General features: G+C 36.0%; 1 long non-coding RNA gene across 3 annotated transcripts in view; it reads right to left on the bottom strand.

The window, feature by feature from the left end:
• The window catches only part of LOC137203211 (uncharacterized), a 125,816-nt gene that overhangs the window by 45,707 nt on the left and 52,289 nt on the right, over positions 1–27,820 (bottom strand). For all 3 annotated transcript variants that reach the window (XR_010932985.1, XR_010932984.1, XR_010932986.1), the window contains exon 2: positions 17,348–17,413. This is a non-coding gene — a long non-coding RNA (uncharacterized lncRNA). The remainder of the gene's footprint in view (positions 1–17,347; positions 17,414–27,820) is intronic.

Raw genomic sequence — 27,820 nt, 5'->3', positions numbered from 1 at the left:
AGATTCCATACTACATGCTAAGATAGCCCCTGGGGAGCTGAAAAGAAGCCTGAGGACTGTGAGCTGTGCTGTCATTTGTTGCTGTCTTGAATACAGTGCTACAGGGAGCTCTGTTCCTGTCCCAGCCAGCGCACCTGAACACGTATAAGACACGTGCAGCAAGTATATAACTTCACTAGAAAAAGTCTTTTCTGTATCCAAGTAACTGGAAAAAGTATAGATCAGACAATCATGTATCCTGCTGAACTGCAGATGCTAAATCTCATCCTAAAGGCAGTAAACTATCAAAATGTTGGACCCTAGATGTTAGAATCAGATACTAAAATACAGAACACCAGGGGTTCAAGGGAAATCTGGGAATCCTACCCAACCTCCAAAGCAACAAATGTAATGAAAGGGCTGTAGTATACTGAAGATAGAAATGACTCTTAAATCACCATGGCTGATTTTATCAATTATTTTCTTGAAGTGGTAGAATGAAAAGTTGGTGCAGTTCTGATTTAAGAGCAAAGCTGGATATAATTTCTTGCATTAGTACATGTCCAAAAAGTTCCTCAACGTGAAACTGGCAGCCAGTTGGCTCAGTTTGAAGAGGTACATATTGCCAAGGAAGCTCAGGACCAGGGACACATGAAACAAGGTATTTCAACCACTATGGCCTTGTTTGAGTCACTATTTGGCCTAATACAAAGTAGGGTGCTAAGAAGGTGAAGGACAAAATCTAAATATTGCCATTCAAGTCTCTGTCAAAGGCAACTAATTAGAAACATTTTATTGAAAAAGGGCCTTTCAGGTTACTCAGCTCATGCAATGCCCTAGGACTTATTCTTCATGTTAGTATTTTCAGACACTAGTGACCTTCCTTTCAATCTTCCTCTTTTCTCATCTATTGCTCTGTATCCACTATTATGTTCCAGAGTGGGTCTTCTGTTCCTTTCATCAAGCAGCTTGATGTTAAAAAAAATTCTTAAAAAGACTTCCACTAAGATCAGGAACAAGACAAGGTTGCCCACTCTCACCCCTATTATTCAACATAGTTTTGGAAGTTTTAGCCACAGCAATCAGAGAAGAAAAGGAAATAAAAGGAATCCAGATTGGAAAACAAGAAGTAAAGCTGTCACTGTTTGCAGATGACATGACACTATACATAGAGAATCCTAAAGATGCTACCAGAAAACTACTAGAGCTAATCAATGAATTTGGTAAAGTAGCAGGATACAAAATCAATGCACAGAACTCTCTGGCATTCCTATACACTAATGATGAAAAATCTGAAAGAGAAATCAAGAAAACACTCCCATTTTCCACTGCAACAAAAATAATAAAATATCTAGGAATAAACCTACCTAAGGAGAAAAAAGACCTGTATGCAGAAAACTATGACACCGATGAAGGAAATTAAAGATGATACAAATAGATGGAGAGATATACCATGTTCTTGGACTGGAAGAATCAACATTGTGAAAATGACTCTACTACCCAAAGCAATCTACAGATTCAATGCAATCCCTATCAAACTACCACTGGCATTTTTCACAGAACTAGAACAAAAAATTCCACAATTTGTATGGAAACACAAAAGACCCCGAATAGCCAAAGCAATCTTGAGAACGAAAAACGGAGCTGGAGAAATCAGGCTCCCTGCCTTCAGACTATACTACAAAGCTACAGTAATCAAGACAGTATGGTACTCACACAAAATCAGAAAGATCAATGGAAGAGGATAGAAAACCCAGAGATAAACCCACGCACATATGGTCACCTTATCTTTGATAAAGGAGGTAGGAATGTACAGTGGAGAAAGGACAGCCTCTTCAATAAGTGGTGCTGGGAAAACTGGACAGGTACATGTAAAAGTATGAGATTAGATCACTCCCTAACCCCATACACAAAAATAAGCTCAAAATGGAGTAAAGACCTAAATGTAAGGCCAGAAACTATCAAACTCTTAGAGGAAAACATAGGCAGAACACTCTATGACATAAATCACAGCAAGATCCTTTTTGACCCACCTCCTAGAGAAATGGAAATAAAAACAAAAATAAACAAATGGGACCTAATGAAACTTCAAAGGTTTTGCACAGCAAAGGAAACCATAAACAAGACCAAAAGACAACCCTCAGAATGGGAGAAAACATTTGCAAATGAAGCAACTGACAAAGGATTAATCTCCAAAATTTATAAGCAGCTCATGAAGCTCAATAACAAAAAAACAACCCAATTCAAAAATGGGCAGAAGACCTAAATAGACATTTCTCCAAAGAAGATATACAGACTGCCAACAAACACATGAAAGAATGCTCAACATCACTAATCATTAGAGACATGCAAATCAAAACTGCAATGAGATATCATCTCACACCAGTCAGAATGGCCATCATCAAAAAATCTAGAAACAATAAATCCTGGAGAGGGTGTGGAGAAAAGGGAACCCTCTTGCACTGTTGGTGGGAATGTAAACTGATATAGCCACTATGGAGAACTGTATGGAGGTTGCTTAAAAAACTACAAATAGAACTACCATATGACCCAGCAATCCCACTACTGGGCATATACCCTGAGAAAACCATAATTCACAAAGAGTCATGTACCAAAATGTTCATTGCAGCTCTACTTACAATAGCCTAGAGATGGAAACAACCTAAGTGCCCATCATCGGATGAATGGATAAAGAAGATGTGGCACATATATACAATGGAATATTACTCAGCCATAAAAAGAAATGAAATTGAGCTATTTGTAATGAGGTGGATGAAGTCAGTCAGAAAGAGAGAGACAAATACTGTATGCTAACACATATATATGGAATTTAAGAAAAAAAAATGTCATGAAGAACCTAGGGGTAAGACAGGAATAAAGACACAGACCTACTAGAGAATGGACTTGAGGATATGGGGAGAGGGAAGGGTAAGCTGTGATAAAGCGAAAGAGAGGCATGGACTCTACCAATCTCTATACACTACCAAACGTAAGGTAGATAGCTAGTGGGAAGGGGCCGCATAGCACAGGGAGATCAGCTCGGTGGTTTGTGGCCACCTAGAGGGGTGGGATAGGGAGGGTAGGAGGGAGGGAGACGCAAGAGGGAAGAGATATGGGAACATATGTATATATATAACATTCATTTTTTTGCAAAGCAGAAACTAACACACCATTGTAAAGGAATTATACTCCAATAAAAATGTTAAAAAAAAAAAAAGACTTAGGCTAAAAAGATAATTATTCCTTGAAAAATACAAAGTTTAAAACCTTATAGAAGACCTTTCATTTCATTAACAGTGACTAAAATTGAGGAAAGTCTTGCCTACCAGGCATTGTTGAAACGATTTCCAGTTTGTCAATTCATAATCTCATCTTGTGCTTATTCATAGAGCTGTTTGCTCAGTTTCGATGATTACATTTTAATTGTTCCCTTATAAGTAACTGAAAAAGTAAATATTTATTTTTTCTTTTTTTAAAATCAATGAATGAGCCTAAATATAGTGACACTATTCGCAAAGAACGTTCAGAGAAGTCTCCTACCGTGTGATTCTGTCTGGGCATTTAAAAGTTAATAACCCTGGGTCAGTTTGGATCTTCTCAAGGTTCATTGCTTTTAGAATTCAATGAGTTCCTTTTCTAAATCTAACTGAGTGACAAATGGGTGAGTGTTCTGTGTATTCTTTCAGCATCTTGTTGGTTCTCTTTATGCAGGATACAATATTTAATGAAAGATCAATATTTCCTGGCCACATTTCCTTTTACTTCTGTCATGTAGGAGTTGGTGGCTAGCAAGTCACTAATATCATCATTACCATGGTCTCCATCATCACTCAACCAAAGAATTAAATTATATAATGCATTTAGTACGTAAAGTGGTGCCTGATATATTGTATGTACATGTTACGGTCAGACAATAATCAATATTGATGCAAATATATAATGTAAAGATCATTGAATGGGGAGAGAAAAACATGGTTCCTATGTTTGAACCTACCACTTATAAGCTTTCTTATTGTGATCATGGGCCAGAGTCACCTGCCTTCTTGGATTCCCAATATCATCATCTCTAAAATCAGAAGGGTGAATAATTAGTTGACTACTGATGTTCCTTCCAGTTCTGTTAGTCCATGATTCTATGCATGTTCCATGCTGCTGAAGAATATCTATGGGCATTAAAAACTTTCAGGTATGTGTGTGTCTGATAATCTCTTTTGCGTTTCTATTCTGAACTGTGGATTTATCTCCAGAATGCACAAATGAACATCTGCACAGGTTTTGCATTCAATTTCAGACAGTCCATCTCTCTAGAAAAGACTTTTTGGTCCATCTGCAACCATGGGTCCCCAGGGGGATCCCCTGTTCTCTGTGCTTTAAGTGCCCAGAGGTGAAGGACATCGCTGATGGTTGTTTAGAAATCTGCACATGTCTTTTCAAATTAAGTGCCAAGGCAGCTGCTCAGTCCAAGGGAGGTCCTGGCCCCCCCTTGCTCTACTTCCTTTGTTCAGAACAGGGACACAAAGTGCTCTATCTTTTTTCTCCTTAATAATGCTCTGATGCATTCCAACACATATCTGTCCACCACTGCATCTCACAGCTGAAATAGGAGAAATAATCCCTCCAGTTCACCCCTCCTGATGCCCTAGAAGACCTTATCTCTTTCTTTCTTCTTTCTTTCTTTCTCTTTCTTTTCTCTTTCTTTTCTTTCTTTGTTTCTTCCTTTCTTTTTTGTGGTACGCAGGCCTCTCACTGTTGTGGCCTCTCCCATTGCAGAGCACAGGCTCCGGACACGCAGGCTCAGCGGCCATGGCTCACGGGCCCAGCCACTCCACGGCATGTGGGATCTTCCCGGACCGGGGCATGAACCCGTGTCCCCTGCATCGGCAGGAGGACTCTCAACCACTGCGCCACAAGGGAAGCCCTATCTGTTTATTTTGATGTGATTAATAATAGTTGAGAAAGCAGGAGATGAAAATGACCACAGAGTGCAATTGTAAAGCCTGAGTTGCTAACTTCTGGAAGTTGACTTATGTTGCTCCCAAGAAGAGGGTCATTGGAAGTCTTTGGATTCAGCGTGTTTCCACTGAGGATGGGGCTCACTAAGCATTCAATATTCACTTCCTTCCCAGACTTTCTCTGAATTACACTAACCTTTTCTATCATTTATGTACAAAGTACTGAAGGGAAGGTCTTTGATTAGAAAGATTTATTGTGTGAAAGGCTTTTTAAAAAATTCATAATTACTTTTTTTGGCTATGGAAAAAACTTTTTATTATTTACTTTTCAAAATGTTTCTAGGATATATATTCTGGACTCATATAACATTAATATCCTTTTTATTACTTGTTTAATTAGTTGCTTATTTACTAGTACTAAAACCATTATTAATAATGAGCATTTATTAATGCATACAAAGCTCTAGGGTAAGTATTTTGTGTTCTCTCATTTAATTTTCAAAACATCCCTGTAGGTCATGTACTATTATTATTTCACTTTGTTGTCTTGTAAAAGGAGATAGAGAAAGGTTAGACAACGCCAAAAGATCATAAAGTAGCAAAGGATGAATTGGAAACTGAATCTATCTCTGTCTCCCCAAATGCCCTGCTCTTAATTGCCACAGACAGTCACATGCGGCCAAGAGACTGGGGTAGAGCAGGGTAATTGTTTGCATAAACCTGTATTCCATGTGCTCTTTTCTTTCTTTCTTTTATTTTTTTGAGCTGTAAATTGACTTCATTCAGAAAATAAAGTTTTTAAACTGATATTTTGACTGCCCCCCCACCAATTTTAGGGTTTTTATGGTAATTTTTTCCTCTCTAAATAAAGTAAAAATCAAATACTTTGTGGGGAAAACAAAACATGGATCATAATGAAATGAGTATTAAAATAACATAGGTCTAATGAAAATAGATGAGTATTACTCAAGGTATCCAGTCTTCATTTGTGTTTATTTTCACCATGCCCCCTTTGGTTTATGTTCAAGTTTAGATTTCTTTGTTTTCATGATCAGATTTGAATTAAACATTTTGCTTAGACTGCCCAGTTATTGAGTATAGGGATGTTTGCAGATCAAACAATTATTAGTAGGCTATAGGCTATATGGGAAGAAATCAAAAATGCTCTATAGAGATTCATCTGATGTGATGTTTCTGGTGATTTTTCCACCAACTTATCTAAGAATCAGTGTATCCTGTAAATAGAAACAATTTGTTATAAACAAATATATAAACTGAATAGATTCAAAAGAGAAAATATAATAAATCTACATGAAATAAATTGATTCAGCAGACTAATAAGCATATCATCAGAGACGCTTCTAAGAACCCTTAACATTCTTCTTTCCTTTAGAACACCAGCTTTATTAGAAATTAATATGAAAACATGAGGCGAACACTGCTACCAACAATAGTAAAGCTGGTATGGCTTTCAGTTAAACATCCATGATTTGCTTCATTAAACATATTTCGTTGTACTCTCAGGTTTTTAAATATGTCTCCAAGAACATCTCATAATTTTTAAAAGATATTATAAGCTAATTTGCTTCATAGAAAGCATAATTTCTACGCATATTAAGAATGATGCTGCATTTTCAGTAACCGTATGTATCCATCAAGAGCTTCCTTAAGACGAGAATCTCCCTGTTCCCAATTCAGCTTCTCATACGCTATGAGGATGATAATTTGAAGTCAGCTTTTGAACATTCACTTTAAATGAAAGTCTCTTAACTGCATAAATAGATTAGCAATCCTTGGGTATCTTATAAGAAGAACTAATTATATGAAACGTGGTAATAAAATGTTAAATGTTTAAAAAGTCCTTTAAACATTAAAAAGGAAAAATCACACGTGTTCTAGGAAGATGAGAGAGAAAACATTCCAGATATCATACTGTAGGTTATATTTGGATGCAATCACACCATTCAGATAAGACTTCCTGAGTGAATTTGCGTATTTGTGGAGATTCTACCTAAAAATCAGAACATATATTTTTAAAAATTTTATAACAACTTAATTTTTTTGTGTGCATGTATTTTTTTTAAACTTTTTATTTTATATTGGAGTATAGCCAATTAACAATGTTGTGATAGTTTCAGGTGCACAGCAAAGGGACTCAGACATACATATGTATGTATCCATTCTCCCCCAAACTCCCCTACCATCCAGGCGGCCACATAACATTGAGCAGAGGTCCCTGTGCTATACAGTAGGTCCTTGTTCATTATCCATTTTAAATATAGCAGTGTGTACATGTCGATCCCCAAATCCCTGACTATCCCTTCCCCCTGGTAACCATAAGTTCCTTCTCTAAGTCTGTGAGCCTGTGTCTGTTTTGTAAATAGGTTCATATGTATCATTTCTTTTTAGATTCCACATATAAGGGATATCATACAGTATTTCTCTTTCTCTGTCTGACTTCACTCAGTGTGACAATCTAGAATGGATAAAGAAAATGTGGTACATATATGCAATGGAATATTACTCAGAATGAAATAATACCATTTGCAGCAACATGGATGGACCCAGAGATTGTCATACTGAGTGAAGTACGTCAGAACACATATTTTTAATTACACATTATACTTTCTGATCCATTTTACCTACAGTCGTTAAAACCGTATACATTTATAGGAGGGAGGTGCACAAATGTTAAAGCCCTGTTCAGGAGACCTGTGTGAGCTGGTCAGAACTGTTACTAACTTATCCCTTCCTCCTTACTGTGAGCTAGGAGCTTTGCGAACAATTGTGTTGTTTATCTTCTCTTCCTAAATCCACAGGAGGTTTGAGAAAACAAAGCAACTAAAGTCTTTAGAGTCACAAAGGTTTTGAAAATCAAATACAGCCAATTTCAATTGTGATTTAAGCAATTTCAAATGTATCCCCTTCTCCTGCACCTGGTATTGTTTGTTTACCCAACGAATATGATTATCATCTGTCTCATAGTCAGTAACACCAAATTCACTGAGGCCGGAGCCTCAGAGCCATAAGCGAGCAAGTGTGTGAAAAGTAATCAGAGGAAAGAATAAGATTATACGATTTTAGCTCCAGGACCATGGTAAGTAAACAGAATTAGATGCTTTCATTTATCTAGCATCTATGTTTTACACCAAAATATCTCTCTGAGTTTTGTAATACAGTATAAATAAATGAGACATTCTCACACCATTCCAAAGCAAAACAGACAGGCAAACAAAGAAACAAAAACCTAAGTCACTCTGAAATGTACGAAGCATTTTTATACCATTTTTAGGACAAGATGGAGACTATTTTGTGAGTTTAGGCTATTGAATGAGAGCTGCTTAGAAAATTATTCCTCCATTTCAATAAGAATAATTTTTTATTCCTATTTTTAAATCAATGATTTTTTTTTGCATTTAGACAAAGGCAATTGCTGTAAAACAAACTCTTTTTAAAAACAACACAACAGCATTATAATTAGTTATTTCTTTTCACTCAAAAAATTCAGTCAATTTAACTGTTTACAGAACAGTTTATATGTTTAACTTCAGTCATTTAAATATAATTTAAAAAGTGACGTAAGAAAGAACATTGAAATAGTCCTGCTTGGGAAGAAATGAATGGCAATTTTAGCTCTAGCAACAAATCCCCAAGAAATCAGTATTCACACGGTGTTATTTTCTGAGCTATATAATAGTTACTGGATTTTGTTTTCCTGTTGTTTACATGTACAGGTTTCCAAAGTAGTTTTCCACATTGCAAATATCTAGGTAATATAATTCATTATTTACCATGGGTTTTTAGAGAGCAATAGATTTTATTCCTAGATGTCCCTAAGGACGATTCTGATATGCTCTGAGCTCATTTGTTAAAAATATGGCAGGGAACTGGCAGGTAAAATCTTAAAATCGTTATGGCAATGCCTGTCCTCCATCTTTCAAAGTCCCTATTTCCCAAATGAAGCAAATACCAAGAGTGACATGAACCATGAGCGTGGCTTTCCAATTGCTGCACTTAGGATTTGTGGAGAAGACTGATTTACGTTGTTTGAGCAGTCCTTTCTTACTTTCACCGTGATAAACTCTTGAAAAGTGGGGTAGGCACTTTGTAGCACCATCCAACCAAGTTTGAGTGAATGGCTTCCTTCGCCATATTTACTGCAGGAAGCAGACACATCCACTTTGCAGAGTGCTTTCAGAACACCTCCTGCTCTGCTCTGTATGAGGATTAGGAAGCCCAGGTTCTAAGTTACGGTGCTGTGTGATTGTGGTCAGAACAGTCTCCATGTGCTTTAGCTTCTCATTAGTAAAAGCAGCGGGAAGGAAGATAGCTCTAAGCCACTAGTTCATTTTGAGACTTTTAACTGGAAGGGTTTGAAAATCAGAAACTTCTTTTTTATCTTATTCACAACTTTGTGTTGACTTGAATAGGATAAAGAAAACCATGAAGGATTGATGTCAAAGAGCTATGCGGTAGGCTTCTCCTTTGCTTTGATGTTGTTGGTTGCTGGTAAGGGAAGCAAAAGCATCTCAGGGTTTGTAACCACCAATGGATCAATATCAGCTGATTGATTCCTCTCTCACTGTCTCTGTGAGTTGCTGCCCAGATTAGAATCTGATACAAAAATTAGTCATGGTGTGACATTCAGAGGCAAATATAGATGTTAGAAGATATAAATACACTGAGCACTGACAGAGGAATATATACATAACATTGTATTTCCTTTATACATTCAAATTAATTAATTGATAGTAGTTGGAATACATGAAAAAAGAAGGATTTAGGCCTGGGGTGTCAATGTATATCATTTTACAATAAGTCCCTGAATTCAAGATGAACCCTTTATGTAATTATTTACATATTTTAGCAATCAAACTGAACAGAAGTCTTGGTAATTTCCAAATTGCATTTTTCAAGTCTAAGCTCTACCTACGACTATTATGTCTAAATCTTAAAGTTGAAGTATGGGGAGGGAGAAGATGCAAGACTATTTTACTTGCAGACAGAATCGAGGATAGAAAGTCCAAGGTGACTCTAAAGGCAGGAGTGAGAGGAAGATGAATGTGTTTGAACACATTCATTGTAAGAGAGGGAAAAAAATGGGAAGGAGAAAAAAGGCAGGAGAGACAAGAGGGTGAGAAGTAATGCATCTTAGTAAATTATCAAAAGTGCTAAAGGCAAAGTAATCTTGAGCCGTGACCTACTCGCAAGAACCTATTATTTAAGTTTTTCCTTCTACTCTAAAGTGAATTTTCCTGCAGGGTCAATTTATTATGTATTTTATCTTCTCAGTTTTTAATCTAGTTATTCTAATTGTGATGATGCTTTATGTCTCTCCCTACCTCTCCAATAAATATTCAGAGATAAAGGTACTACATTCTTAACCAAATGTTGTTCAGTTATTTCCTTGATTAATCTAAGTACAAATTTAGAACATATATTATGGTTGTCAGTTTTACATTATGTAAAAATAAAAATGTGTCAAATTCAGTAGGCACAGCAATAAATGTTTGAGTGATTTGATGAATAAAAAAACATCTGCCTGACGTCAGTAAATATAGAAAAATTAACAGTGAGAATCTTCATATTAACTGTTCACATTTTACTGTGACTTTGTGTAAACATCTTACTAAGAAATGATGAAACACAGTATCAGCATTTATCACCTGTCCATAATTCATTAGTCTAACTCAGAGTTTGGCAAACAGCCTGTTGGCTAAATCTATCCTACTGTCTGTTTTTATAAAGTTTTATTGGAATACAGCCATGCTTATTCATGGGGCCTTTCGCGCTACTACAGCAGAATAAGGTGGCTGAGACCACTTTTATGGCCAGCAAAGCCTAAAAGATTTAGAGACGTACCTCTAAGATGCTATGAGTTTGGTTCCAGACCATGGCAATAAAGTGAATATTGCAATAAAGCGAGTCACACAATTTTTTTGGTTCCAGAGAGCATATAAAAGTTATGTTTATACTATATTGTACTCTATAAAATGTGCAGTGCATTATGTCTAAAAAGACCAATGTTCATACCTTATGTCTAAAAAATACTTTTTTTGCTAAAAAAGTGTTAACCATCATCAGAGCCTTCAGTGAATCACAGTAGTGACATCAAAGATCACTGATCACAGGTCACCATAACAAATATGACAATAAAAAACTTGGACATATTGTAAGAATTACCAAAATGTGACACAGAGACATGAAGTGAGCAAATACTGTTGGAAAAATGGAGCCCATAGACTTTCTTGATGCAGGGGTGCCACGAACCTACAATTTGAAAACATGGAAAATCTGGGAAGCACAATAAAATGAAGCACAATAGGGGCTTCCGTGGTGGTGCAGTGGTTGAGAGTCCGCCTGCCGATGCAGGGGACACGGGTTCGTGCCCCGGTCCGGGAAGATCCCACATGCCACGGTGCAGCTGGGCCCGTGAGCCATGGCCGCTGAGCCTGCGCGTCCGGAGCCTCTGCTCCGCAACGGGAGAGGCCACAACAGTGAGGCCCGCGTACCGCAAAAAAAAAAAAAAAAAAAAAAAAAAAAAAGAAGCACAATAAAATAAGGTATGCCTGTACTGTCTGATCGTTTACAGAAAAGGTTTGTTGACCTCTGACAGCTACTATGCACAGGAGGGTTCTCTTTGTCCTGACTGTGGCTCTAACTGATTCAGGCCAGAAAATATGCCAAGGGGTTTGGCAGTGGCATTTTTACCACATAACAGCTACATTATTGATAGCTCACTGTGAGCCGGAATGGTCTAAGCAGTGTACATAAATAATAACACTTAATCCTTGTAATAATGAGATAAATATTATCACTATGGCCATCTTAGAGGTGAGGCAACCAGAGAGATTTTGTGACTCACCGTCAGTGTGTTGAAGCCAGGAATGGACCCTGAGTAATTTGATGCTGAACTTAAAAAAAAAAATAACAGAGAGATTTGAGTAAAAGTTATTTTGGGGACTTCCCTGGTGGAGCAGTGGATAAGACTCCGCCCTCCCAAGGCAGGAGGCCCGGGTTCGATCCTTGGTCAGGGAACTAGATCCCACATGCATGCCACAACTAAGAGTTCATATGCCACAACTAAGGAGCCTTCCTGCCACAACTAAGACCTGGTGCAACCAAATAAATAAATAAATATTTTTTTAAAAGTTATTGTGTATCCTCATGTTTTTCCTATTTTGCTGTCTTACAACACTTGCAGCTGGGACTAGACAACACAGAAAACACAGTCAAGAGTCTTTTTGAGAAAGGATTATGGGAGGGCGAAGACTAGGCTGCTGTGACAGAGATGACCCAGAGAAAAGTGAAGTTCATTCCCTCACTTCTAACAATCCCAAGGTGAGTGGTGCGGGTGGATCGATGGCTCTTTTCCACACTGCCCTTCAGAGAATCAGAACTACTCCCATCCATGGCTCTGCCATGTTCTAGGGGGCTGATGTGTCTGCATGGCAGAAGATGAGTGACAGTCATGCCCCTTCTGTCTGCAGATGTTGAAGAGTGTGTAAGAGCACACATCTGCTGTCCCAGAACCCATACCTAGTTGTGGTACATGTGACTTCAGCTCACAGACATTCAGGAGAATTTAGTCATCTGGTATCCTCCTGCCTGCAAAGAAGACTGGAATATTTAGGCTCCAGCTGAGCAGCCATGTGACCAGCCATGACCCTATTTCTGTGGGAGAGAGATGGATTTGGGGTTGACAAATGGCAATTTTCTTAAGAGCAAAAGAGTAAAAATTTTATCTTTTTAAGGTTTTTCAGTGGCATAACTGGTCCATCTGACTTTTGGTTCAGTTGTTCTTGAGCAGGAAAACTTTCATGATAGTTTATGAGGGGGAGAAAAAGCAAATGGACTGTTGAGTTTTAACTGGAAGAGGATCAGAGTGTGGGCCTTTCCTTGGGTCATCTCCAGAGAACATCCTTGGGTTATCCATCCGCTGTTCTACTTTGATTTTCAAAGCTCTATTATTATTACCTTTTTCCATCTCTCTGTGATCTCAATTTTTTTCGAAATACTTAATCTTATTAGACTACAGTAATGTGAAGTATACAAATATGTATTTTTAGCAAGTGTGTATCAATATATTTATAGTCTTCATATCTAACTTGTTTACTAAAATTATATTAAGTGATATTTATAGTTTATATTTCTTATGTGTCAGGAAGTTTTAAGATACTGATGGTGACTTTTCTTCTTATTTTCAATCTAATTCTTATTGTTCTACTGTATTTTAATTCTTACTGTGCATTAGCAAAACAGATTATTAGAACTGAGTATTTGGGAGCTGGAAAAGTGTGAAAAAGCTTCATAGAGATCAAAACAGAAATGAGTTGAGTCTTGAAGGGAAAATAAAACTAACAACTAAATATATGTGCAATATACACACATATGCACACATTTTCTAAGGGAAATTAAAAAGCTCTATAGTAATGAATATTACAGAGTACCAGTGACTTTATATCTGAATTTCATTTTCCTCTGATTAAAGTGACATTTTCCTTTGCCTAAGTAAGCTTAACCTGAAACTGTCTACATGAAATCATGTAACTATGGATCTCTCCTCCAAATCAGTGGAAGCTGCTTGATTATCTTGCTTTTCCAGGCATTGCATCTCTCCCATTTCCCTCTGCAGGCTCTTGGAGAAGTCAATGAAAATAAATGTATGAGTTGATACTTTCTTTTCTTCCTTTGATGTATACAGTGAGATACTCACAATGTAGCAACCCTTATACTTTTAAAAGAGAGAATCCTGGTGGGAAAAAAACCCTGAGGTATGCATCCCTGTAAAGCAAACTGTGCTTTAATTTGTTTCCTTGTTTTCTTTTTTAACATCTTTATTGGAGTATAATTGCTTTACAATGGTGTGTTAGTTTCTGCTTTATAACAAAGTGAATCAGCTATACATACGTTCCCAAATCTCTTCCCTCTTGCGTCTCCTGTTTTCTAACTGTTGAGAGGCATTTGAAAATACGTGGAGTGCTTAGATTAGAAAATACGTGGAGTGCATAGATTTCTATGCCTGGTAATTATTTCCCAGGTCAGGGTCAGATATGACAAAGTCCTGCAACAGAGAAAGAGGCTCGCAGGTGCACATCAAAAGACTGGCTTGCCTAGGATGCCGGAAGCACTGGTGTGGACGCTTGAGTAGAGTTAAGCTCTCCGGCCCAGGATGCCTCATTGGTCGGGTGGGAAAGAGCCGGGTATGGAAGTCAAGGAACTACCTTAAGGATTCAGTGAAATGATCCATGCAGAGTGCTTCGTGTTTGGCTCAGAATAAGCAGTGCATATTCTTAACCCTTGGAGTAAATTTCTAACATATTTTTGTAAAGCAGCAACGATCATACTTCACAGGTTCCTTCTAAGGCTTTAAAGATTATTATTGCTATAAAGTATCTCACCCTTGGTAGGTTGCAGATATTCTTATTCTCACCAGTCTCCACAGTTTTAATATTTTAGTTCTATATTTTTTAAAGTGCCTTCGATTTCTGAAAACAAAGTACACGTTTATGGTTTTGCATTTCTGACTTCTGGTTAATACTACATTAGTGTGTTCTCCTCATCACCTGCTGGAATTTCTTCAACCCATCAGAATCTTCTTTGTAGTTCTCCTCCTGCCACCTAGTAATGCTCAGTCCCTATATTCTGGGTTGGAAGCTGTGATATTACTTACTAAATCATCCTCTCTGTTCCCCAGTTATTCTCCTAAAAAATATCCTTTAGGGTGTTTTTGTTTTTTTTTTTTTTCCCCTTTTAATCTGTCCTCTTACCTTCTCTCTTTAGATAACATGTCATATATGTCTTGGGAAAGTTTCCTTTTACTGACTCAAAATTTGTGATTTTACTTTTTTAAAGACTTTGTATTTCACCCTCTCTCAAAAATCCATTTTAACTCAGATTTCTAACCCCCAAATTCACAATTGCTTAATTTTCAAAGGCTTTCTAGTGACATCTTAATAGAAAGAAGAAAAGATGGAAGAGGTAACATTCAAAATGTGTTATTTGGATTCTCAAGATTAGACCCATTATTCTAGAATTTCCTGAAATATGCATAGAAGTTCTTTGGAGAACCCATTCCTTTATGATTTTGTGAAACAGTTTTCATTGCTTTTTGGTATCTGTTGATCTAGAAATTACTCAAATATAGTGTGGACTTTTATATTTATGATAATATACAATTCAACTGAATATCTGAATAAATACATCACAATTTACTCAGAATTTTAAAAATTTACTATGCCTCAATGGCAGTTACAGCCAAGGTCCTTCCTCAATTACAATTGACTGTGATATTTTTCAAGAAAATAATTTTGCAGTTTTACATACAATGATGTATAGTATCTTTATGCAGTACTGGTTTTAAGTGTGATTATTTAAATTATTTTTAATATCATTACTTTCTAAGTATTCCAAGTGTTTTACTACATATATCAAAATATTTGAATTATTTTTTGATATTTAAGTATTTTTCTTTCTCATTCTGCTTGATTAAATATTCTTACATTCCAACCAATGCCAAAACTTAGCCCAGTTTTTCTTCCCTTTATCTTAACTACTTTTCTGTAAATGGGAATAATAATAATATAAACCTCAAATGTTGAATTCAGTATTAAAACTAATGCATATAAGTTGCATAGCATAGTGACTTGTATAAACCAGGCAATCTGTAACGATTTTGATGTAGAAAGTATAATCAATTCTATCAGTTTTATTCATGAGGGTTACAGAGTCATGACCCAAGCACCTCCCAAAGGCCTCACTTCCTAAATACCATCATGTGGGGCATTAGGATTTCATCATATGAGTTTGGGGAGGATGCAAACACTCAGACCATAGCAGATTCCTTACTCTGTTGTTGGAAATATAAAGTCTAAGTTGCACTAATCTACTAAAAAACACCTAAATCGATGATTTTCTAAATTTTTACACTTTATAGGTTTTGAAATCTGCTTCCTTCACATTTGTAGTTTCATCATTTTTAAAGTGTACAGTTAGTATCTGAACTCTTTATTTTGCTTTATATTTTTTTCTTAGAAAATAGCAGAGAACCATCTGAATGAAACATAAAATTAATAATAAACTGTTCCAAAAATTCAAATGGAGAAAAATGTCAGCTACGTAGGCGTCAAGAATAGTCGGAACTTTAAAAAATATCTATTTATTCTTTTTGGCCAGGGGAAGCAGTAATGGTAACAGAACATCTATATGGTTAATGATAAAACACATAAATAGAAACTAGAATCACCTTGTAGTACTCAAATCCCTGCTATACCCACCACGTACATTGTTTTTGGCTTTTGTTTCTTCAACTATAAAATAGTGGCTACAATATTATTTCCCTCATAAATTCTTGTGCAAATTAAATAAATTAATATAAACAAGGTGCTTAAAATAGTATCTAGCACATAATAAGCACTCAGCAATGTTACATATTATCCATGATATTGAAAATAAAATATAATATAAAATTTGATAATGATATTTGGACATTTTTGAAAAATGAAAATCAACCATGATCTGCCATCAATGTTTAAAGGGACAGAAATAAAATAATGATATTATTGGAATTATTTTGCTTTTCTAACACTTAACAGTGATTTTCTGTCTTTCATTCCTTGCTTGGACAAGAAAATCAGTTAATTTTTCAGCTTAGCCGTTTCCTTCTCTCCTTAAATAAATATATTCGATGAAATTAAGTTATGAAAAAGGAAGTAAAATTCCAACTGAGACTGGTATTGAACTTAATTCTCTAAACAAACAAGAAAAAAACGAAGAAATACATAAGGGTAATAACTTTCTAAGTAAATACTGAAACTTTCTGCTCTGGTTAAAATATAATTATATTCAGGAAGTAAAAATTATACTGCCTTTCAATACACAGTATTTTTTCTTTAAACATCTTTATTGGAGTATAATTGCTTTAAAATGGTGTGTTAGTTTCTGCTCTCTAACACAGTGAATCAGCAATACATATACATATATCCCCATATCTCCTCCCTCTTGTGTCTCCCTCTCACTCTCCCTATCCCACCCCTCTAGGTGGTCACAAAGCACGAAGCTGATCTCCCTGTGCTATGTGGCTGCTTCCCACTAGCTATCGATTTTACATTTCAATACAGTATTTTGATAGTATTATTTTATCTCCAAAACACGTAAGTGCACTGTCCAACTCTCCAGAACGAAAAAGAGAAATACATACTGAGAGCAGAAATATTGGTATAAAAGTTCAAACTGGTAGACCATTTATTCAGTACTGAAAGCAAGTGAGTTGTAATAGCCTCCAGTCTTGGCAGTGCGAGCACTAAAGGAAAACGCAGCGGAACCAGAGGAAATGAGGTCATGCAAGAGGGCAAAGGACAAAGATTAACAGTCACCGTTGCTGGGTAACAACAGGAGGGATTCGCAAAGACACTTACAATTCCATCAGTCTGGTCTTGTTTTCTTTCATCATGTACTCATTCTGGATAAACACAGTGCTCATTCTGGGAGAACATGAAAAACAAAAGCATACAAATGAATATATTGTGTCCATTATATAAAACATTTTATAATTCACCAAAGCAACAGTTGTTCCTTCTTTGTGAAAGTACTGAAAATATACTAAACTATTAATAAAAATCATTTTTCTTTAGCTTAAGTTCTGTTTTTTATCTAGAATATACAGAATCAAGAGTGAAAGATTTAACATGATAAACCATGTCATTTGAATGCAACCCCAGTTTATTACTGCACACTATGAAAAAATAACAAAGCTTAATGCTAAAATATAGATACTCCAGTGAAATAAAAGAAAAATGCATTTTATATGTATGAAAAACAATATTTACCTAATAAAATCCTGGAATGGAATAGGTGCAAAAACAGTAAAATAGGCACTGAAGAGAATAAGTTTTGAATACAGAAAGTATACTGAATATAGAAATATTCAGCATATATATAGATTTTCTTGAACGATTAGCATATAAAGCTGTATGCTTATATGTATGTGAACTGTATCGCTGATTTACAGTTTTTGATAATGACCAGGAAAAAAAATCACATTTCCCCACATTTCCTAAATTCTTCTCACGTCTTTCTACTCCATCGTTTACACGTTTGAGATAATACAAGCCACATGGCATTGTTTTTAAATGAGAGAAATAAAAAGGGAATAGTAAAAACTTAATCTCACGAAGTATCTCTAAAACACACTTTAGCAGTTTTCTGACAATGTGAAGAGAATTTCTGCCTCATACGAAGCGTGTATCACGATTACCCACTAATTTAATGCTAAGCTAATTTAGTAGCTATGTTTTCAGATCAGAGCAACTTTGCACAGTATCATGTAGGTATTACATTTTCCTTCTAAGCGTCACTCAATGAGTTCTTTTAATAATGAAATATTATTTTAAAGGTAAACAATGGGTACAAATATCATTTGTAAAAACAAATAAGGCAATTAAAAATAATGGTTCCTAACAGACTGAAGTATTAGTAGAGTGCAGTTGGTCACAAGAGAAGAGGGAAGAAGCTGTTGGTGCTCAAAGGAAGGTAAATGTGAGCAACAGTGAGCTAGTACAGGAAGGAGTGCAAGTAAAGTCTTGCCATGTGTCCTCGTCTGAGCACAGAGGGATGTGAACTTTGGTCTCTCCTGGGCACTAGAGGCTCAGAGAGTGGATGGCTGTGAATTTTCATCTGAAGCCAGACACGAAGCCACAGAACGATGACAAAAGAAAGTCAAAGTGACTATTGCCTCGAATTCATTGTGCTTGCAATTACGCAACTCTTGAAAACATGACACTGCTTGATATTTTTTAAAACTCTGTATTTTACAATGCTTTTTCCCCCCAATTTTTATCATGGCTATTTTAAACACACAGAAAAATAGAATGATAAAATGAATGTCCCTGTTAACTCTATTTGATAATTGTTAACATTTTACCATATTTGCTTCATCCTTTCTGGCTTGATTTCATCTAGAATCAGAACAGCCTTATTTGTCAGTTTTTCCTTCTCTGTGTATTTAATAAATGGTAATTGCTCACTTATCACACAATTATTGACTAATATCTTTATCATGCAAGTTTTATGATTCAAGGAGCTGTAAGTATTACTTTAAAAGCTTCGGGATTTTTAGAGAGATTTTCCAACAAGTGTTAGTATAATGTAAGTGCAATCTCCATCTAAAGCAGTATTGGCCTCTCTTTGAATGTTTTATGAACTGGAGCTTTTTATTTTCTTCTCTGAAAATGTTCATTCATAGAAACAATTAAGCATGCCTTCCATGATCGGATCTTTCATGGATTGCTATATCTCAACACACTATCATTTGCTCATTTATCTCAACTGTATGCCCTTAGCTAGGCCTGTTAGACTCCTTTAATTTTTTCACAAGCTTTTCCTCTTTCTTAGAAAGATATTATTCAAATAGTCTCCTATCAATAGACATTTGTGTTGTTTTCATTATTTTTCTATTACAGATAGGGCTACAATTATTAATCTTGCTCATATGTAATTTTATTCTCATGAAGGTATATCCTTGGAATTGATTTCCAGAAATGCACTGACTGGGTCCAAAGCTAAATGTACTATAATTTGTAAGATATTGACAAAATTCCCTCCCTGCAGTTGTACCGTTTGCCTGTTTCCTCAACACTTGCCAACAGAAAGAGAAATGTTATCTAAAATTAATGCTAGTTTTAATTTGCATTTTTAATTTGCATTTACCTTTTCATGAGGGGAGGGTGGCAAGAGCCTTGGTCCAAAGATGTCAATAATACCATGGTACTGGGAGGTGAAATGACTACTCACAAATTCTCTACACAATAGACCAACAACAGAATGCTCTCCAAGAGCATCCTCTGGCATCAGAAGAGCTGTGTGTTTTACTATCATTATATTTAGAATTTATACTTATTGTTTATTAAGTGATTTATGAATTTTGTTAGATGTTATTTAATATTATATAAATAAGATAGATTTTCAAAGCATTTAGCAGCTTTTTCGTTAAGGTGGTTTTGAGTTGACAGCCATATAACAGGTACTCTTCAGTATTCCCTCATGGATCTTTTCATTTTCAGAGTGATTCACCAAATAAAGTTTTATATAACCTCACCTTCCATCTGAAAGCACTGTTAGCCCATCTTTGAATGCTTTATTGCCAAAGACTTCTTGCTTCTCATCCTAAAGTTTCTCATGCATGAAAAAATCAAGCATGTTCTTTATGCTCAAGTCACTCATCTTTCACATATTTCAATTCACTATCATTTGCCCCAATTTTTATTTATAATATAAGCACTTTTCTAGGCTGTGAGACTCACATTTTCTTCACAAGTTTTTTCTCTTCCATAGATGATATTTTCGCTGCATATTGTGGGAAAATGATGGTGATTATGCATAATATTTTAAAGAATGCAATCCAATTCAGAGTACAGCCGATTATCTATTTGGATGATGAATTTTTAGGAAAACTGGTGTTGTCATTATAACAAATAATAACTTCATGTAAATTCAACTAGCAAAGGATATCTTTATTATCTCAATAATATCGACTAAAATTTCATTATTTTAAATTAAGTTTTTAACATCTTATTTGATTTTAAAATTGTCTAGAATATATTCGCTGCATGACAAATTACCCCACAATTTAGCAGCTTAAAAATTCATTTTATTTTACTCATGCTTTTGTGTACTAGGTATTTGAAGGTTCTAGCTGAGCACACTTCAGGTGTCTCATATAGCTGTAATCAGATGTCGTCTCGGACAGCAGTGATCTGAAGGTTTGGCTCAGCTAGATATTCCAGAATGGGTCATTGCAATGCTGGCAATCGACGCTGGCTGTCTGCTGGAAGCTCACCTGGGCTATTGACCGGATCACCTGCACATGGCTTATTAACCATGGCAGTAGGGGGAGATAACTGTTTCAACCATCTTTGGAAAGGACCATCTGCCACGTTAAGCTCCTATCGGTATGTATTTAATATTATCACATTAAACCAACACATTAGAAAGACAAAGACATGTGTATGTATATATATATATACATACACATATCTTGATTTACACCTTCCTTAGGGCTGAGGAACATGGGTACACTGCTTTGCTGTATCTCCTGACTGCTGCAGTGATTAGTCAGTTCATTTCTAACTTGATCATGATTTTTTCCCATGTAACTGATGACTTGAACTACTGTTGTATCTTTCTATCCCTTCCTGAAATTTGAACCGAACAGGCAAATACATGTAACTGTCAACATAAATGCAAATGATTAGTTTTCCTATAAAATAATGGCATAGTTATCAATATTGCAAAGCATAGAAAGGATTTATACTTAATTCAGATGAGTCATTGCATCTAGAGGAGTTTTGGGATAAGAGTGGATGGGGCAAAATGTTATCCAGTCTCTTCTGTAATGTATATTGGTTTTGGAAATTCTGGGTTATGAGAACACATTTTAGTTTAGCTACTCTCTTTGTATGTACTTTCAAAAATTTTCAATATAACATGGAACGTTTACAGTTATAATAGTAATAACTGTGTATAATATTTTTTTCTTTAACACATACAATTTCACTTTTTAAATACAAGGTATAATTTAAATTATATATTACCTTATTTTCATTTTGCTTGCTTTTTAAATAAATATGTATTTTGTTTTAAATTACTATTTCCATGTATTAGAAATATAATTACCAAATATTTCGATAAAATAATTGGTATTATATTTTAAATTTAATCCTGTAAAAATATTATACATATATTTTACAGACGATTTCTATCAAAATAACTGCAAGTAGAATGATATTATTTTTCCACTTTTATCATTTCAACCTTAGCAGTCATGGCTCCTTGAGTTTGAGTACATTTCTTCCCTCTAATCTGCAAAACTTTCAGAATCAGAAGAGTCAGACTAATGACAATAATGAGACTCCTGTCTGGAAAGCACTGATAATGCTCCATGTGCATTAATGACATCCATGTAACTGAACACTGTGAGACTTAAATGGATCTTGGAACCATAAAACTGTAGCAAGCAATTTCCCATTTTTCTGCCGTGTGGAATGGTGCTTCTTAGCAGTATTTACCTCCTATGAGCTTCTGAATTCAATATGCATGGAAAAGCAGATCATATTTAATGGGGTCACTTTATTAGTTTAAGAGCTAAAATGTTATCCTAACTGAATACTGATCTGTTCTCAAATATATAAATATAAATAACTTCCTCTAGAGGGGTCATTCTGATCAATATTGAGTCTGACATGGGCTCTTTTCATAGAGGTAATGGAATAATGGTGAAAGGTGCTCTAAGCCCAGAATTTTAACTGAGTTAATGGTAGCTAGTTCTCCAGAACCCAGAGGAAAACAGAAAATGACCGAGAAAGGCAGGGCAAAGTAAAGTTTAATTCCACAAATGGTAGTAATTTAGTAAATAGTTTGTAGCATTATTTAGGATGTGTCCAAATACATTTTAGCCTTTAAACATGAATGTCCAACAGATTTTTTACATTCTTTGTATACCTTTCCAAATGAGTTATTTTGGTAATACCATCTCCTCATCTATAACCCACTGCATATTTTAGACCAAGTATTAAGAGTAATTCTTAATTAGAGAAAAGGGCTGGTGTTGACACTGCACTGTCCAGGTCCTCCATCATCTAATAATAACAGTGGACATTTATAGAGTGCTTATTAGGTGCCATATCTGATCCACAGTTCAACGCATTTTATATACATTCTTATCCACTCAAATTTTAAAACAGATTGTAATATTTGGCAAGGTACACAGCTGCGATTTTTGCCATGCAAATTCAAACTGAAATCCAAGTCTGAACTATTGCTTCACACTATCCCTCTAGTTTCTTTATTAATTCCCAAGTCCCAGAATTATATTTCCCACAACTAGACAATTAACCATCTGCCCTTCTCTTTCTACTTGAATTTCTGAAGAGTCTACCCCTGCCATTATCTTCAAATTTCACCCAAAGTCTTTGGACCCCTTATCTTCAGTTCTAGTGCAGGTTTTTCACCCTTGGTCTGCTCTTATAGTCATGCATCCAAATCGTACCATCACTTGGCTAACTGGCCATTGTCTCAAAGTGAACACACTTCAGATCAAATACATTTTCTAATTTCTGCAGTACTATTTTTTCTATTCATTAACATTTTTTAATCAACACCACACAGTTTCAAAAATCTCTGTATTATTTCTAAATAGCTTAAGGTGGAAAGAGACTTGGAGAATAATCCTGGGTTTAATGCATGACTCTAGCCATGATTGGGTTTATAATATCTACCAGGCAAAGTTCATGCTCTCATGGAACTTAGTATACTATAATCGGAGAAATAGATTTGAAACATGTATATATACAAATATCTGTAAAATTAAAACATAATACTTGCTATATATGAAAATTTCACAATTCTGTCATATAGCACAACAAGCGGACTTTAAAATGAAAATAGTGCAACAAGGGAAGATATTAAGAGGATTTAATATTTAGTATGGGGAGGTATCATATAACATATCTCAAGGCAGTAACATCTAAACTGCGACTTGAGTGATGACTACAAATTCAGTGAATTCAGTAGGTGGTCAGTGTGTGTTTGTGTGTGTGTGTCTTTAGTTGGATAAGTTGAAAAGAGAGCTGAAGAATGACTCCCTGGTATTTTCCTTGCACAATTCATTTCATGAATGGTGGTGCCTTTCACTCAGCACTGGAGAGGATACAATTTTAGAGTAAAATTGTGATATGAGGCAACAATAATTTTTTCCTAAAATGATATTTTTTTCACATATATTCTACTGTTAAAATTCTTCTCCAGGCTATCATCTTGTGTCTAGATGACTTAACATAGCCAACTCACTTTTAATTTTAAGTTTTCCTCATCTGCCACTTCCATATCCCTAAACATACAATTTGATACGATTTGACCTACAGAACCTATACAGATTTCTATTATTTTAGGGAAAGAATATATGTTTTCTTTCAGTGTCCTTGAACAATTAATCTTGAATGAACTGTGTCCTCAGGATCTTAGATCTTCTCTAAGCCACATGGCTGAAATAACACTGATATTTTTACTTCTTAATATATACTAAACTTATCCCTTTGCACCAGGAACTGACCCAGGCTTTTAATGTTGTGGAACAGCTCTCTTTCTTCTGTTCACTTGCCTCTTCTTTCCTTAGGGAAGACATATTCATCCCTCAGGTTTCAGGTTATATATCTTTGAGGCATTTTGATTCATTCTGCCCAATCTCAATTATACTCCCTTATCATACCTTGAGTTTTCTTTGATAGCAATCATTACTATAGTTTATAATTATGCATTTATTTGTATATTTATGTTTAAAGTCTATTTTCTCCAACTAGAATATAACTGAGCACCATGAGAAAAGAATCTGTTGTGTTACCAGTGTCCAGCACATACCAGGGACTCAATAATAGTGGAAGAAGCTTGAGATAGGCATATTTTATGTTCCCTTCATGCATAACATGTGCTTCTTCATATTTCTGTGGGTTTGATTATATGAATTTTTTTGTCAGAAATATCCTCTCATCCTTTTGCCCATTCTCCTATCCATGCTTTAAAATTCAAACCAAGATTAGAGGCTTCATAATATCTAACACAGATGTCTCAAGCATAGTTTCTTTCTACCAATTTCTATGGCGCTTGCAGTCCCTGTCATATAATTAAATAATTATCCATATGTTGTCCTCCAATTGTTCCCTTGCCAAAACTATGAACACGTGGTTGATGTCCTATGTATTCTACATACTTTTGCACGTCTCTCAATACCTGCAGAACTACTTTGGATAAATGGTGCTTTATAATAATCTTTATTTTAATTAAAAAATAAATTACTTTACTTGCCTTGATGTTTAAGTTATGAATAAGAACTGAGCAAGCCCAATGATTGTATCAATTCAACACTCTATGAGAAAATTTACATACTCAACAGAGTGAGGGGAGTGTAATGAGGGACAAATTACAAATGAAATCAACCAGGGTGATGAAATATACCCACGACCAGCCTGAGGGGTAAGGAGAAGAAACAGTTGCCAACATCTGGAGTGAGAGCTTTAGCTCTTGCTTCAGCAGTGGGAGAGGGCCCCCTCACGGGAGCTATCATCTCCAGGAGAGTAATGGAGCCATTGTCAACCCTTAGCCCAGCAAGCAATACACCAACAGAGTGAAGATACCATTCTCACTCCACTTTCCCCCCAGTTTCCAGATAGTCTTTCTCATTGGCTGAACTCAACTGAGTAAAATGTCCATCATGGTCAACCACCCAGGGAATGGAGCAAAGTGGAGATGACCTGAAGGCACAGGGAAAATATCCAGGACATGGACAGCTAAGTTTGGTACCAGTCTACTTGCTATAACACAGAGCCCCCAATATACATTGTCTCAAGCAAGACAGGACTTTGTTTCTCTCCTGTATAACTCTCTGAAAATAAATGGGACAGCACTGGTAGTGCCCCTCTACCTTTCTAATCACAAAACTTCTACCTCTGGGTCCAAAGTGGTTGCTCCAGGTCCTGCCACCACTCTTTATCCCAAGCAGTGGGAATGAGAAAAGGGCAAGGAAGCACATTGCCTTGAAGAGCTTGATGTGAAGGAGGCACCTATCACTTCTTACATTCCATTGCCCCATACAAAGTCATCTGCTGCAAGTACAGCCCAGCTAAATCCTGGGGATTTTACTATTTACAGAAGAAGAAAACACTAATGCTGGTGGGAAACTATCTGGGGTGATCCAGGCAGAAGAAATGCCGTGTACAAAGGCACTAAGACAGAAAGAAGCTTGTTGGAACACATTTATGTGTGAAGAGAATAACGATTCACAGCATCTGTAAACAGGCACACACACAATCCTTTACTGAAGTTTACACATCCTATCATATACTGTGCACAATAATCTTCCTAAAGTGCCTTGTTTTGAACAATTTTGGTACATGGCTGATAAAATGTGTGTGCTAAACATATATATTGAGTTTATTGCTGCAATCAAATAAAACCCAGAGCAAATTTAATGGATATTTTTCTAATGACATGCATAATTGTCTTGTGCTACATGCTAATAATGTAGATATAAGTGAAATGCCACTTCCAAATAATACTAATTACAGTCATTTAGGTGGAAAATCGAATCACATATTAAATTCTCTGATGTCTCTAAGAGCCATTTTCACTAAGAGTCTTTAATTCTCCTCAACATCCTTGTGAGGCAAAGCAGACACTGACACCAACAGTGGGATTTTACTTTTGAGAGGTAGGTTTATTTAACATTTTACTGGGTTTCTGCATGTTCATTTCATATGAGTGTTCTCCAGAACCTGTCATATGTCTAAAGGATCATTATATCGTCCTGCCCTCTTATCAGAGTGAAGGGTAAATTTATAGTGGAGAAAGGGTGCAGATTTAGAAAGAGGCAATAAATGGGCAGAACTTCGGTCCTCAAATCCTGCTCTCGTACATTTCACCCTCCTTCATTCTTCATACTTAGCAGATGTCTGCCTCAGGCACAGGATAATCGCAGGACCCTTTCTTAAAACTGTCTGCACTGCTTGTGATTGGCTTGAAATGTCAAATGATTGACTAAATCACTCCCTAATTAGACATAAAATCCACACTATGCAAATTTCTCAAAGTTAATAAATTATAAAATAGCTTCATTTACTATGTAATTGACAAAACCAGATGCCTCTTGCCAAGGGAAGAGCACTAGGAAGCAGTAAATCACTGTGCTTGAAGGGAGGGGGATTTTGCCTTTGAGGAATAAAGGGCACAAGAGGAGACCTAAATAAAAATCATCTATTTTATAATGAGTTCCTAAACTCATTATTTTTTTAAAAAAGGTTCTGTCTGTCCTTATATGGATACAGGTGCCTGGTTGTGCACACACAAAATCTTTTTTTTTTTTTTTTTTTTTTGCGGTACGCGGGCCTCTCACTGTTGTGGCCTCTCCCGTTGCGGAGCACAGGCTCCGGACACGCAGGCTCAGCGGCCATGGCTCACGGGCCCAGCCGCTCCGCGGCATGTGGGATTCTCCCGGACCGGCGCATGAACCTGCGTCCCCTGCATCGGCAGGCGGACTCTCAACCACTGCGCCACCAGGAAAGCCCCAAAATCATTTTAAAAATATTTCTTGGCCATATAAAATTTTAAATACTGTGTTTGAAATATTCTTTTCCAAATCTTTGAAATTCTGATTATATTGTGTCAAGTTGATTTAATTAACAAGTAAGTGCCAGGCACTATGCATTTATGTGTTTTATCACGTATCTCCTGTATGTGGTCACTGATTTTGCTCATGACTGCAACTGCTATATTTCAGTTTTCTAGGTAATCATAACTGGTTATTCTACGTTAGTATTTATGTAAACATGTTAGGAAAATATGGTTGACTGCTGAGCCACATTGTATACTGTGTTTGCATTTGCCATCTTGAACAACTTTTGTATTGTCCCTGGGAATAATAACTACCTCATTTTCCTTTTCATTTCCTGTGTTCCTTTCAGTATTTCATTCACCCAAACACCTGACAGAGTTACAAGAATCTAATTTGAGAAAATCAAATTAGCCATCACTTCTGGTTTTGAAATCACTTTCTTCCTCGTGCTTTGCTCTAGACTTATTGCACCTTCTGTCATCCTGGAGTTTCCTCTATCAAAGAGGGATGCCCTTTGTAGGTGGTATCCCTTTTGTCCTGAATCTTGTCTTTCTTTTTCTGAGATAACAATCTTTTGAATAAAAATATCCTCTTCTGTTAGGATGAGAAAGGCTATGTGTGCAGTAATTATTTTTAAAATTTATATTTGAAGCTGCCATTATTCTACCCTTCCTCCAACAAATGAAAACATACTTCATTTCATAAATGGGCTGGAGATTTTACAGTGTTAAGG

Source organism: Pseudorca crassidens, chromosome 12, assembly GCF_039906515.1.
Source record: "Pseudorca crassidens isolate mPseCra1 chromosome 12, mPseCra1.hap1, whole genome shotgun sequence".
Taxonomy (NCBI): domain Eukaryota; kingdom Metazoa; phylum Chordata; class Mammalia; order Artiodactyla; family Delphinidae; genus Pseudorca; species Pseudorca crassidens.
Note: the sequence above shows the minus strand (reverse complement) of the source record. Positions and strands in the feature narration are given on the sequence as shown.